The sequence below is a fragment of the Astatotilapia calliptera genome, chromosome 6, assembly GCF_964374335.1.
Source record: "Astatotilapia calliptera chromosome 6, fAstCal68.1, whole genome shotgun sequence".
NCBI lineage: Eukaryota > Metazoa > Chordata > Actinopteri > Cichliformes > Cichlidae > Astatotilapia > Astatotilapia calliptera.
In genome coordinates this window covers 34,225,747-34,241,235 of record NC_137427.1, presented here as the reverse complement: position 1 = coordinate 34,241,235, position 15,489 = coordinate 34,225,747, and the positions used below count along the sequence as shown (strand labels likewise).

General features: G+C 40.4%; 2 long non-coding RNA genes across 2 annotated transcripts; both read left to right on the top strand.

Moving 5' to 3' along the window:
• The first annotated feature begins 825 nt into the window (after positions 1–825).
• LOC145429544 (uncharacterized) lies at positions 826–2,247 on the top strand. Its single transcript, XR_013909788.1, has 4 exons — positions 826–966; positions 1,493–1,581; positions 1,695–1,867; positions 2,031–2,247. It is a non-coding gene; the product is annotated as an uncharacterized LOC145429544 (long non-coding RNA).
• An 8,473-nt stretch (positions 2,248–10,720) lies between these two features.
• LOC145429557 (uncharacterized) lies at positions 10,721–13,310 on the top strand. The gene is made up of 3 exons (XR_013909802.1): positions 10,721–11,328; positions 12,009–12,077; positions 12,245–13,310. It is a non-coding gene; the product is annotated as an uncharacterized LOC145429557 (long non-coding RNA).
• The last annotated feature ends 2,179 nt before the right edge of the window (positions 13,311–15,489 follow it).

Below are 15,489 nucleotides of genomic sequence, written 5' to 3'. Positions count from 1 at the left end.
TTAATGTAAAGTTTCGGATAAAATGTGGGAGCCCGAAATTGCGTCTACTTTCATCTTACAATCCGGCAACATTGCACTGCAAACAAAGTCTATCAACAAAGAAAACATTTTTGTTTCATACTTTTCCGTTATATTCCCTTACAAAGCTAGCTTTAACGCTTCGAGGGTTCCTTTGTTCTTGCCGTCGCCTCGGCGCTTGACCCAGACTTTCGCTCTGTAGTTGCTTTTTAGCATAGTACTACAAAAAATTGTAAATCTGTGATATATGATTGATAAACGTAAAGGTAACTGTATAAAGGTGTTCAATGACTTTGTTACTTTTAATGATTGGAGAGCACCCGCTTCGATTCGCACTCAATTCAAACTTTACGCTGCACGCTCACCTAACTTGCGTTTGCACCTTTTGTCCACACGTAAACTGCGTTTAGCATTTACGTGTGGACGAGGAAGACGGAGAAAACGCAGCGTCAAAGGTGTGCGCCTATTTTGACGCCACACTGTGCGCCAAGTTTTTGTCTCGGTGCCATGAATTCCTACAATGGCAGACTTAGACAAAATACTGTTAATTTTATTATCTTCAGTGTTTAAATGCTTACATATACGGGTTTGCTTGTAATTGTTGCCTATATACATTTTAAGCTATTATTTATTATTTAGTTCAATCAATAGATCAAGTTTTGTAGTGACTATGAAATATATTGTAATTATCTGTTTCCTGTTTATCCTAGACAGGGCAAAAAAGGACTCCAAATTAAAAAAAGATAAAAATGAAAGACTGGTGCATTGTGCAGTTTAGCACTGGTGGTACAGAAATAGTCCCTAGTTCATGGATAAATGGGGAGAAATTGTCATGGCCTCCATATCCTCCGTGAGACACATTCAGGATCCACGACGCAGTAAAGAGGAGAGTTCATCCTGGTGCAACATGGCTCACCTATGCACCAGTCCGACTTCTAATAAGCCATGGTGGGTATCATCTGGATTGGTGTTGTATAAATGTAACAATAACAAGTTTTTCGTGTCCTAATTTATGTCTGGCCATACATTGTGTTTGTACTTCCAGACACATTTCACGAAGCAGAACGCAGTCTTCAGAAATATCTAAGTGAACACTGTGATATGTCTGACCTTCAGTCCGAAGCTGAAACTCAGACCAGTCATAAAAGAAAGCACAAGCAAAACTTTTTTTATTTCACAAACATATCTTTGATTGCTAAGAATTTATGATCTTGTCTTTTATACATATCTGTGGTGCTTGCATACTGCAATATCACCACATAATATAGTCCAAAAAGTGGAAGCTTGTAAACTTTTTTATAAATGCAAAGCCGTGTACACTTGTGCACTTCAAAAATCCCTTGTATACTGTACCTTCTTGCACATCTCCGTTTCCTGTGTGTGTTGTTATAAATCAAACTGTAACTTTAGGAAAAAATATTCCAAAAGCACATTTGTAATTACTTATGACTGTTTTCAACTTTTTTTTCTTTAGACCAAATCCCCTGTACACATATAGTGACTCAGAGGATGAGCAGCCCACAAAGAAATGGTTTCCCCGGGCCCCTCGAGTGAAAATACCAGGTAATAAAATACTGTCTAGTGTCTTTGTACATATCTGTGTGTGACACAAGGAAACTTTTGATAAGTTGTCTGTATTCTTAAATACTTAAAAAAAATGTATCTTTTTCTGTCAGACCTGACGAGAGCTGTTAACGAACTCCGTGAGGAGGTCAGAGCCATCCGCAATACCGGCTGCAATGAATCGGTAGATGCTGGGGTACTGCCTCTGGATTTGCCCTTGCACAACATTGAGGAGCTAAACAATGCAGAGCCAGCTCTTCAATCACAAGAGGCAAATAAGGCAATGGTAAGTATATAAAGGTTATGTACACTTTGTAACTATAAAGTGTAGTAGCTGTCAGATGTGATTTAAATACATAACAACGGCCTGTTGGTTAAACACACAAGCACTTGCATACACATTTAAGACATGAGACACGCTAATTCCATCTCTTAAAATGTGTCTATAGGTGAGACGCTTTGCCTTGATTGGAGCCTGACGCAGCAGTTAGGGGCAAACTCTATGTCCGAGTTAGTCTTTGCACAAGCAGTGCAGAAATGGCTCCGATACGCCCCAGATTGTTTGGGTGGTGCAGGACGCACATCATGCAAAAAATTACAAACTTCTGTGAATCATATAAACGTAAATAGGAAACTGTCTTTTAATAAAGTATTTAGCAAACGAAACATGCCTATTGACCTTTTTTTGTTTATTTTTTTTCTCTGTTACATCACATGCAATGCTTTCTTATTTTAGGATAATAGTATTGACATGATACATTGTGAGACATTTGGGTTTTTTTTATAAAGGGTGTCCAATTTAAGGAATAAGTACAATTATGTGTTTAGGTGGTTGAAGTATTGATGGAAACATGCAGTAGTTTAGTATTGGTTAAAATACCTATAAAGAAAGGTAGATTTCCAGTCATGATTTAACTGTTGTTTTAATAAAAAGCAAATATGCGAAAGAGGTGGAAAATCAACACCATAGCTCAACAGTGTTTCAATATCAGAATCTGACATTGTTTCAATGTCAACAGTATTAGAAAATACAACGTTGAATCAACGTCAGGTTTCAACATTGATTCAACATCAAAACCTGACGTTGTTTCAACGTTAAAAAAGGGTGCAAGAGTGACGTTAGGTCAACGTCACACTTCAACGTTGAATCAATGACACAGCCTGATATTGACTCAACATTGTTTCAATGTTTCCTTGCTATCTGGGAAAGTAGATATTTCATTTAAGGGAGGAAACACTACGAATATGCAAAAGCATTTGCTCACAAAACACGCAATGACCTTAAATGAATGTCATGTTTTTAATTCCGCTCCGGATTCGTGAATCTCAACCCAGCACGTCCTCTCCCGTTAATGCGGCAGGTAAATAATCAACTAACATTGCATATTATGTTAGCGCGATCTGCCTTATTACAAAACCTGCCATTACTGTGCATTTAGGTGACCATGATGAGAGAGACAGACAGAGTCTGGCTGGCTCAGATGGTAGCAGTTCTTGCTGCAGTCTACCGGTCGCGTCTCCTTTCAGGCCATGATAGACGAATGTCACGAGCAGTGACTAAGTTTGTGGTAAAAGGCTTGCACAGTAGTGATGGGTCGTTCGCGAACGAAATGGCTCTTAGAGCCGGATCCTTATCGCGAGCCGTCACGTGGGTTGTATTTTTTTTTCTTCTCTCACCCTCTCTCTCTCTCTCGCACTTTTTTTCCGCTTCACTCTGCACGCGAGCCTTGTGCTTTACGCTGGGCAGAGGGGGGAGGGGCGGTAGTTACACTCAGTAGCACACGAACAGAGCCAGAAGGAGAGAGAGAGAAAGAGAGCCAGGGACAACAACATCACATTAGAAAGGTATAGTAATCATCCACAACTATTTTCGGTTGCAGATGATAAAGGATTCAAAAAGTTTATTCATGTAGGTACATATGGCAGAGAATATGCATGTTCTTTTTGTTTTCATATTATAATTTATATTTAATTGTGTTGTGGTTTGCAGTGTTTTGTGTTGTTTTCACTTTAAATTTGTAAAAGGAAAAAGCTGAAAATTTAAATAGTTAAAAGTTGAAATGTGAATAGTTTGATTTTTGTATTATATGATTTATTTATTACATTTTATGTGGAGTGAATAAATAAAAGTATATTTACGGTGGCCCCTAGAGACAAAGCACATACAAACTTCAAATCACGTAAAAACTCCAAAACACGTACAAACTCCAAAGCACGTAAAAACTCAGAAGCACATAAAAACTCAAAACACGTACAAAAGACGACAGAAGTGCTCCAGGATGCTAGGCGCAGTGTTGAGCCTTTGTTATCTTGTGGCTACACAAGCCAGCAAGTACCAACGACCGGATTTGGTGTGTGGTAATAACAGGTAAATGAACTTTTTTTTTAAATTATTTGAATATATATATGAGTGCCTGTGTATAAATACACAAACAATACACACATGCTTTCAATTGTGTAATTTAAGTGATCTAGTAGCTTTGCTTTGGAAGTTCAGTTCATGCTAGAAATGTGTGTTGGAGTTTGTACGTGTTTTGTCTCTAGGTGACACCACATATATTTATATATAAACATATATAAATAAAACCACTTTTTTTACGTTAGTAATTCCTTTTGTGCATAATTTTATATTATTGTTAATAATAAATTAATTAAAGCAACAAAACAATCTGAAGAGCCGGTTCGGAGCCGAAAGAGCCGGCTTTTTAGTGAGCCGAACCGAAAATCTCTAAAAAGAGCCGGAAATCACTATTATGTGATAGACTGGCACCCTAACCAGGGTGTACCCTATAACTTCTGCGTTATGCCCCAGCCCTCCTGCAACCTGTAAATCCATTGAATTTTGTATGTTAACCAAAATCTAGACTTTGCTGAATATTATGTAATATGAAGACAACATGCAGTGTTTAAGTGACCAAGTAGAATTGGGTAAAAGTTACTGAATAGTGTTGGAATAAAATGACAAAATTGTGAATGATTGAAATATTCCAAGAGCTTAACTTGCTTCATCTAAACATGTTTCAATCACGTTTTATAAACACAAAATGCACAGGTTTATGAATATGAATAAGTTGTGTCGATATAACACAGTTGTTTACGTTTCTCCCAAAGCAAAAAAAATTGTGTGCAACCAATGTACAGTACTGAATTAAGTAAATCCAACACGTTCACTTTTTCGGTGCACCCTGTACACCTGATGGCCAGTCCAGCTGTGATCAAACTGTATTAAAAAAGTAACTTCTCCTTATACTGTAGGGTCTTTCCCTTTGTCAGTACATGGAAGAAGTTTTCAGGCCCCTCTTCTGTGGAACCAGCTTCCAGTTTGGATTCGGGAGACAGACACTATCTCTACTTTCAAGATTAGGCTTAAAACTTTCCTTTTTGCTAAAGCATATAATTAGGGCTGGACCAGGTGATCCTGAATCCTCCCTTAGTTATGCTGCAATAGACGTAGGCTGCCGGGGGATTCCCATGATGCATTGAGTTTTTCCTTTCCAGTCACCTTTCTCACTCACTATGTATTAACAGACCTCTCTGCATTGAATCATATCTGTTATTAACCTCTGTCTCTCTTCCACAGCATGTCTTTTATCCTGTCTTCCTTCTCTCACCCCAACCGGTCGCAGCAGATGGCCGCCCCTCCCTGAGCCTGGTTCTGCCGGAGGTTTCTTCCTGTTAAAAGGGAGTTTTTCCTTCCCACTGTCGCCAAAGTGCTTGCTCATAGGGGGTCATATGATTGTTGGGTTTTTCTCTGTATCTATGAAGCGCCTTGAGGCAACTTTTGTTGTGATTTGGCGCTATATAAATAAAATTGAATTGAATTGAAAAAAGAAATTAATGAGAAGCAAAACATTTTTCTTAATAAAAAAAACCCATATTGCATATTTGCATGAAGACCGTTCCAGCCAATGGGGTTTTGTTGATAAAATTATTCTCTGTGATTGGTGGCTCCATGGCCACCAGCACAGTGAGAAGAGGTTTAAAAAGGTCCCAGCACAGCATTCACTGCAAGCAGAATGACAGTAATGGCTCGTCTGTTCCTCCTTCTCCTTCTGTGGGTTGGTGAGTCAACTATTGCACTTATTCCATATGTGTGTGTTTGCGTGTGTTCTTTTTAAACTATTCTTCAGGTAATCACATATCTGTGTAACCAAGCCAAGTTAAACAATCTTTTATTAAGTCTTGCTGTCATGGTTCCAGGCTTCTGTGCCTTAGTGGTTTTGTTTATTATTAGAATTTTTAGTTTGGGGGATTATTTACAGCTGTTCTGGTAAATTATTTTCAGAACAGCTTCGTGTCGGTCATGAACGAAATGGCTCTTAGAGCCGGTGTCAGGTTTATATTGATGATTGTCATTTTTGCTTATGTCGTTGACCCAGGGTTTTTGAGTTTATTATATTATTTTGTAATTTCTAGTCTTTGGTTTCTTTGAGTTCTGTCTCATGGTTTATGTCTCTGTCTTCTCTAGTTGCTATATCCCCGTGTCCAATCAGTGTCTGTGTCTGCCCTGGTCCCACATCTCTGTTCCCTCTGTTGCAGTGCATGCGAGTCTGTGTCTTTAGTTCAGTCTGTGTCATGTTTCCTGTTTTATTTTGAAGGTCCTTGTCTGAGGTTAATGTATGTGGTTTCGCTTCCCCTTGTCTCATTAGGCCTGATTTGCCCCAGCTGTGTTTCCCTCCTGTTACCCATTCCCTGATTGCTCCCTCAGTGTATTTAAGCCCTGTGTTTCTTTGTGTCTTGTGTCGTGATCTACCGTTTACCTAGCTGTGTGTTCTGTCAGTCCTCTGGTGTAAGGGTATTTTGATATTTTCCAGTTATGTTATATTTGAGTTTAACATTAAAGCTGTTTTGAGTTCACATCTGTCTCCGGAGTCTGCACCTTGGGTCCTATTTAGTGATGGTGAGATGAAGCCTCATGATGAACTGAAGCTTCCCATCCAACTGGTCGACTCATGGTTCGAAGCATTGTGATGATTCATTTGCTCTACTGCGCCATCAAGTGGACAATTCAAGTGAAACGGGCTCAATGATTATAATGATGTGATGTGTAAACCGCTAAACCGAATAAATAAATTGTTTTTCATGGTTATTTATCCCGAATATTGTCTCAGTATGTCTGATACAAAAGAGAAAGTGGAAACTATCAGTACACAGTTTTTGGGATGATTGTGTAACTGCGTAATCATTCTTATGTACATCTCAATAATGACACAAACTAGTGTGTGGCACTTCAAGTTGAATGAATAAAGGAATTACTATTGTTCATGACACCAATAACTGAACTCTAAATATTAGTTATATTTACTATTATACTAATTTTGTATTATATTAATTTAATATTTGTGTATAATAAATTGGCAGCTTAACACAGGAATGTACATGGAAACAAAAAGGGAGGGAGTTGTGATGTGAATGTGCTTGTATAACAGTGCTCATGACACTAGGGAAAAGTTTTCATTTGTTTTTATTCAAAAATAGCAGCTTTCCCACAGTGCTGGGCTTAAGACAGTTCCTCTTTTTTGAGAGGATTTCTCCTGCTTTTGAAAATATCCTCTCACAGGGCACAGATGAAGCAGGGGTTGCAAGAAAAACCACAGCAAGTTTATACAAGTTTGGATAAAGAAATTTGTGTCCAGTACTCCAGTAGCTATGTAACACGTACGTAATCCAATTCCACAACACGATGTGATGAGGGAATCAGCTGTGTTTTGCTGCCCATTTTATTTCGAATCTGGCGCAAACCGGTGAACCAGTTCCCGAATCAGTCATGTGGTACGGACTGCCCGCGAGGCCTCGAACGTCACTGCATACGTAATCAACGCAAGCCTCGATACGCGCTTCAGAAAAACGCCCCCGCGATTACCCGATGCGCGATTCGAAGCTTCGACACACAGGACACATCACTAGTCCTATTCCTGTCTGCACACAGCCGCTCATAACAGAAGATCGCGACCATACTATGGACCCAGCAGACATTGAACTTCAGGAGTGACGCCGAGCAGCCTTTGCCCAGCTGGAGGAGGAACTCCGCTGGAAGCCATGGCTCACCCCTGACATCGGGCGCATTTTCCATGGCACTCGGCTGGCTCTCGGCGGTCCCCGGAGCTGCCGGAAGTCTCCACCTGTTGCTCCGCTGGCACTCAAGATGCGGCCGCTTCAGTTGGGAGTCCTCCGCGTGGCTTCAGGCGCTCACGCTTCATCCTCAGCGTCACCGTTCTGTGCACCGGAGGTTCAGTTGCTCACGCCGCCAGCTACCTCTGCTCAAAGGAAACGGCGCTCACGTCACCGTCATATGGACATGTCTGAGCAACCTCCGGTGGTGAGTCAAAAGGACTACACTTTCCACACTCCACCTGAGCTGTTAAACAGTAAAGACTATGAACTTACCTCAGACACTTTCGGGATTTCTTTTCTCGACGAGGATTTGGATTGGGAGGCCAGTTTTGGTTTGAATCCTCCCACGCTAGTTCATCACAATAAGCATTCGTCTGGGATTTTTAGTTCGAGGTCTGCTCGTTGGGGTGGGAACAAGCTAAAACCCAAGTTTGCCGAGTCTGTTTTTTTCTGAGACTGTGAACACTGCTAAACCTAAGACTACACAGACTGTTAAACGTGGTGGGAAAGGGTCGTCACCTATTTTTGATGGTCCGGTTTTCATTGAGCCTGCTCCTTTGCCTTCCTGTGCTCCTCCGCCCAGGGCGGCTGTAGTCCAGCAGTCTCCTGCACCTGTATCTGTTCCTCGGGTGAGGGGGGGCGGCCCAGCAGGGCCCAGTTTGTCCCTGCTCCAGTTTCCAGGCCAGCTGAGGCTCCGCTAGCCTCTGCGCCCGTAACTACTCCGCGGGTGGGGAGTAGCCTGAGTTGTCCTCAGGCTCGGTAGGCTCGGAAAACACTGCACGTGAAAGCGCATCAAATACGACTTTTTTGACCCTATGCGACACTTATCCGATCATGGCATGACAGTGTGAACAGCACAAATGCAATATTTTCAAATCCGATCTGGGTCACTTTCGTATGTGGTACTGAATCCGATACATATCTGATGTTTTAGAAAGCGACTGCTGTTTGAACGGTCATGTCGCATTAAATCAGTCTTTTACGTCACTGACACAAGACAGATGCCAATTATCAGCGCTGGAGAAGCGCCCAATAAGACATCGCGAACACTACCTGGCCATCCAGTGTAGATGTTAGTGAAACTGTTTGGAAGACAACGTTGGAGAAACGTGAACATTTTTATTTATAATGTATAATCTGCAGATTCTGACAGAAATCTGCAACTATCATTTGAAGCACCGATGCTCTCTAAAACAGCAATAAGGATAATTATTTTGTCATTTACATTATGTAAATAACTTAAAGCAAAAATTGGGAAACGTAAAGTCCGAAACAAGTCTTTATATTAAGGGCCATCAGTCAAACCATACTGTTTTCTACAGTCATTGGTCTAAACAGAGCGCGTTGTGTGTGACGTCTTGTTTTGCGAATGCGGGCCGCTTTGAGGGTTCACACGGGAGCGCATTTGCTGTCACATTTTATTTGTAGTGTGAACAAGAAGACAAAAAAATCAGATTTGATCAAAATATCAGAATTGAGCATTAAGACCTGCAGTGTGAACGTAGCCTAAATGCATCACTGTGCTGAGTATACATGTCGGCACGACGTGGTGGTGTAAAAAAGGTGGATCCACCTCAAAGTTCGACTTCTCAGTATTACTTTAAAAAAATGGTTCAAGTGCTTTGAATAATTTATATGACTTGGAAAAAAATGAGCATAGCTAAGGATATTAGTGCTAAGTCATGATTTTCTCAGAATGTTGCTGCTGCTCGCTGACTTTAGCTAACAGCAATTTGTATACAGTGGCTTGCAAAAGTATTCGGCCCCCTTGAACTTTCCCACATTTTGTCACATTACAGCCACAAACATGAATCAATTTTATTGGAATTCCACGTGAAAGACCAACACAAAGTGGTGTACACGTGAGAAGTGGAACGAAAATCATACATGATTCCAAACAGTTTTTACAAATAAATGACTGCAAAGTGGGGTGTGCGTAATTATTCAGCCCGCTTTGGTCTGAGTGCAGTCAGTTGCCCACAGACATTGCCTGATGAGTGCTAATGAGTAAATAGAGTGCACGTGTGTGTAATCTAATGTCAGTACAAATACAGCTGCTCTGTGACGGCCTCAGAGGTTGTCTAAGAGAATATTGGGAGCAACAACACCATGAAGGGATAAAGTTATTGAGAAATGTAAAGCAGGCTTTACATTTACAAGTCATACTAACTTTGACATATATTTTTATATGAATTGAAAACTTTCTGTCTGTACATAATTCCAACAGATTTTACGAGGTTGTAAGCTCACGTAGCCAAAACTCCAATAATGCTAACAAGCTTTCACCATTTCATTGGTCTGGTGATGCAACTACATAATGTGTTTTTAACAGACCCTAAACAACACCCTTTCAATGAACAGCAAGACACTTGACCCTACCGCCTACTGGTGTTGGCCAGAGGGGCCGATGGCGCGATATGGCAGCCTCGCTTCTGTCAGTCTGCCCCAGGGCAGCTGTGGCTACAACTGTAGCTGCCTCCACCAGTGTGTGAATGTGAGAGTGAATGAATTGTGGCATTGTAAAGCGCTTTGGGTGCCTTGAAAAGCGCTATATAAATCCAATCCATTATTAATGTGTGTGTGGGGTGGGGTTCAAAGTATACTGAAACAACAAACAATTTAGGCATTTCAATAAAGTTACATTATCTCTGCTCTTTACAAGTTCAAAGCCACAGACCAAATTGTGAATAGAACTGTAATTTCACTGTTTCACTTCAGCAGCATCAATCTTTGCACAGATAATCTTCATATGAGGATTTCATGTTTATTGTCAAAGGAGATTATATGCTAGAAAATACAAAAAATAAATGAATAACAGTTTGGTGAGAAAAATATTGAGTTTGAGTTCAGTCCCAAGTTACTTTCACCAACTTGTCTCTGCTGTAATATTTGGATTAATTCAATGAAGTCTTAGAACTGTTAGCTTTATTTTAAAACCAACATTGTATAATATCAAAAAATACTTTTAGACAGGCCTGTGTTTTTGGCCTGTCATTTTTAAGCAGGAACCTCAGAAAGGTATTTATGAGTTTTGTTTGACATCAGAAAGTAAAAAGACTGCACAAAAGCTACACGTGTTACCATATTATATGACCCTTGCTATAACAGAAATGTATTAACCCCTTAATATTTTTTGTGTTGCTTTTTTTTTTCAGAATGGCTTTGACAAAGCTTCTGAACAACCGCCCTGACACGCCATATTCCCGGCCACCCCCACTGCACATGAAAATTTTAAAGTCCTGTGACCAGCTAAGGGTCACAAGCTGGGACTTCAAAGATGGAACACCAACACCTCTAATGACAAAGAAGAACACCATTGCGGCGATCACCAATGGCCAGACTGTGACAAAGATCACAATGTTTGAAGAATATGCCTCTAAAGTCCAGCTCGGGGGGTCATACATTATGAGAGGCCATGAACTCAGTGGCACAGGCCCCCCTTACAACATCAGTATCACAGCCAGGACACAATTTTTTATTTTTTTATTTTTTTTTAGGGCACCGACCCTAAGTGTGAGGGAAGGTCTTGTAAAAGAAGCAGAGGATCTTCTGCATCCTCTTGTTCCTCTCACCCCACTCAAGATGAGCTCCACACATGAGGGACTCATGACAGTTCAAGGGGAGGTGGTGGAGGTAAGTACTTGTGGTTCCATCAGAATTTACATGGATTTAGGTTTCCAAATAACCCATTATTGCCAGTATTTTTTACAGTTAAAATTTTGGTTTTTGCTGTCAAGCAGAGACTAAATTCTGTTAAGATTGTTAAGCACAATTTTTAAAAAATATTTACCTCAGACCATTTCTGATATTTTTGCAGCCAGTTTGCATTGTGCCTGCGTACATTTGTGTTGTAAGGGCTAGATTTTAATGAACAGTCTCTACTTGATAATAAAAACAAACAGAATAATTATTTTATACACTGCTGTATATAAATTCACACAAGGCTTCATCTAAATATATCCTTTATAATAAAAATAAAAGCAGATACAACAGAAATGGTCAAAAAGTACCCTGAATTGGGCATAATGGAAAACAAATAGATTTTGTATACCTGAAACTGGCAAACTTTTCATTTAGGTTGCAAAATGTATTGTTTACAGAAGGATTTCCTACAACCTGTTTCATAATCACAGTATATGAAAAACATCCTAATAACCGATACAGATAAAACTGCTTCTGATAAGATAAATGGCATGTGCAGAATACTTAACAACAACCATAACATAATCTAAACAGATTACTGAAGAAATAAAATCCTATCACAGATAACTACACTGACTATTACTGACATTAAATTTCAATTTTCTTTTCAGTTTTCTGCTGTAAAGAAGGTGCTGTTGGGAAAACAACATGTTCCCCTTAAAAACCTCCAGCTGAAGGAGGTAATGGTGCAATTTAAGTTTTATATTGAAAATGGTTAAACTAATGTGACAAATGTGACATTGCTGGTACAGAATGTATGAGGCTGTGAGCTTTTTTTTTTTCTAGTTACTGGACTTGTTGTTATTTAATTAATGAATCTTTAATTCTGTCATGTTTGTGATTTCAGGATGGTTTTACCATGACAATCTGCCTCTGGAGGGAGGCAGCTGCTAACAACTTCAACGTGGGAGACCACATCAGCCTCTCTCACGTTAAGCAGAGACAGTCCTCATATGGCGTACAGCCTTTACACAGATTGAGGTATGAAGAAGTTTTGTTTGTCTTATCAACAAATGTTTAAAACTATGTTTTCAAATTTGACATAACATTATATATTATATTATCTTACACACACACACACAAACACTACATATAGATAGATAGAAAAGTTCCCCCCTCGCCCCTGCGGGCGGTCAATCCTTCAAGCTCGGGTCCTCTACCAGAGGCCTGGGAGCTTGTGGGTCCTGCGCAGTATCTTAGCTGTTCCTAGGACTGCGCTCTTCTGGACAGAGATCTCTTCTGGATAGGGTTGCCAACTCCCTGAAAAATAAATAAGGGACACCTCGTGGCCAGGGCCGGGCGACCCAGTTGTCTTCACCCTTCCCAGTTTGGTGAATTTTCTAGCTCTTTTTTTGTGTGTGAAATTATTTTTTTAACCATTTGACTTGAAGTTGATTTAAGTAGATGCATATTCTATTCTTTGTGATATGAACACATGTGAAACAAATGATCATTTAGCCATTTATTTTTAGCTCAAAATGACATTAACACAATAAAACAGGTCTCTTTCTTAAACAGAAGCCTGTCATGCTTAACTTTTGAGAATATAAGTAAATCTTTCTTTAAAAGAACTCTGTCCTGCTTAACTTAAAATTATAGAAAACAATAGAAGGAAAAATATTCTTGTAACAGTGCACATTTAGTGCATTTAGTACAATTGGCTTCAGTTGAGGTATTATTTCAGCTTTTCTAAAGCTAATCAGCTGCTCCTGTTTGTAAACCCGCTTGTTCCCATGAATACGCATCATAACTCATCATCATTATTCATCTATGTTTTACTTTTATGTATTAGTCATCTATTTGTTGTAATCATCTATCCTTGCAGTTGTTTATTACACTAAATAAGTTATATTATCACACTTCTGGCCACATAGCGCTGATATTCACTGCACATGCCCATATTAACTTTTTCCAGCCAGGTGTTTTCCTTTTCCCATTCTTCCCTTTCTCTGGGGGAAACAAACATTGCTGCGCTAATGCTGGGCTCACACTGTGCGGTTTTAGGCCTATTTTGAGCCGATTTTTGAGTCGTGCGACCGATTTGGTGATCGGACCGATTTTGGCCTTCATCGTGCGTCGTGTAGTATACGTGGGGTAACGAGAAGCGATTAACACCTCGAGCAGCTCCCGATCATCAATCGCTCGTGAGGGTGTCACCACAGGCGCTCACACTGCTCACGCGCAAACACGTAAACGTCGGTGAAAAAGACGGAGCAGCACAGCTGTGCAGCGTGTGATCTGGACACAAGCGATGGAGGCACAACTTGTAGAACTTTGGAAAGCTCATCCGAGCCTTTTCGATGTGGCATCACAAAATTATCACGACCACAACAACCGTGGAAATAGTTGGATTTACACTGCTGCTCAATCACAGCTGCCTGATCAATGTTTTTCATTAGCAATTTAGCAAAGTTGATGGTGGTGGTGTGTCTGTATGAGTGAAAGACAGAGAGAGCGAGCGACAGATTTTCTGTTATAACCTTCATTTTATGGACGCACAGTGTGAGCACTCAGGTCGCATCAGAGCATCGGGCGGTATAGTGTGAGAGTACATCGTGACCTACGAACTTCTAACCCCTGCGAGTCAATCGTGCAGTTTGAGCAGGAGCTGAATAACGTGACTGAAAAAAATTGCACAGTGTCTGCCCAGCTTTAGGTGTACTGTCGTCCGAGACTTGCACCGCAGTGTCGGTGTTTGTTTCCCTGTTGGCCATGCTTCTTGTTGTGGTCATCTGTTGTCTTCCGGTATTTTCTCCGCAAGCGACCTTTCCTCGACCAATGAGATGAGCGGTAATCTGAATTGTCATACTCGAATTGTCATAAGTTTTTCCTTTCCAGTCACCTTTCTCACTCACTATGTATTAATAGACCTCTCTGCATTGAATCATATCTGTTATTAACCTCTGTCTCTCTTCCACAGCATGTCTTTATCCTGTCTTCCTTCTCTCACCCCAACCGGTCGCAGCAGATGGCCGCCCCTCCCTGAGCCTGGTTCTGCCGGAGGTTTCTTCCTGTTAAAAGGGAGTTTTTCCTTCCCACTGTCGCCAAAGTGCTTGCTCATAGGGGGTCATATGATTGTTGGGTTTTTCTCTGTATCTATGAAGCGCCTTGAGGCGACTTTTGTTGTGATTTGGCGCTATATAAATAAAATTGAATTGAATTGAATTGAATTGAATAAGTGTGCTGTCAGCTCATTGGTCACAAAGCAGGAGAGGGGCTGGGAATTATGTTTTCAAACAAAGCGTTAATTCCATTAACATTTATAGACTACTTTTGATTCTCACTGTATTACGGGACAAAGTGCGTCCCTTATTAGCTCAATACGGGACGTGTACTTTTGTTTCGAAATACGGGACGATTCCGTATTTTAAGGGACGGTTGGCAACCCTACTTCTGGACAGAGATCCCGCACCACTATGTCCGGTTGGTTAGCTGTTCCCAGGACTGCGCACCACTAAGATATTGCGCAGAACCCTCAAGCTCCCAGGCCTCTGGTAGAGGACCCGAGCTTGAAGGATTGACCGCCCGCAGGGGCGAGTAGGGTTTTTTTTGTTTTTTGTTTTTTGTTTCTCCAGGTGAACATGATTAACCATTTTGGAATTGACTTACCTGGATGATTCAGCATGCATCAAGACATAATGTGTGTATGTATGTGTCTTGGTGACTTAGTGAAACCACGTGATGACCATAGGTTTTCTTTTTTCTTGTTGGATAATAAAAAAAAACAACGTTTTCTGGGCTAAATGTGTGCCTATGCTGTGTCAACAGACAAAAGTCGAGGAGAGAGCTGACATCCTCATTGGTGTGGCCACGGCAGAAATGCCAAACCAGCTGGAGGTGTTGCTGGAGGATGGAAAGAGCCTGTTCATTCAAACTGGCCTGTGGAGTCTCTTTGATAAGGAACTGGAGGAGGCAGCAATCAAAGTTACTGTTAAAATTCAGGGAAAGCATATTGTACATATTCAAAAATATCAGTGCGAATAATTTAAGGAAAATATAAAGTTCCTTTGTTCACTTTGTTCTAAAATGTGACAGATTGTATTTTATAACTTAGGAAACAAAATTCATTCTTTTTATCAGTATTTATAATTT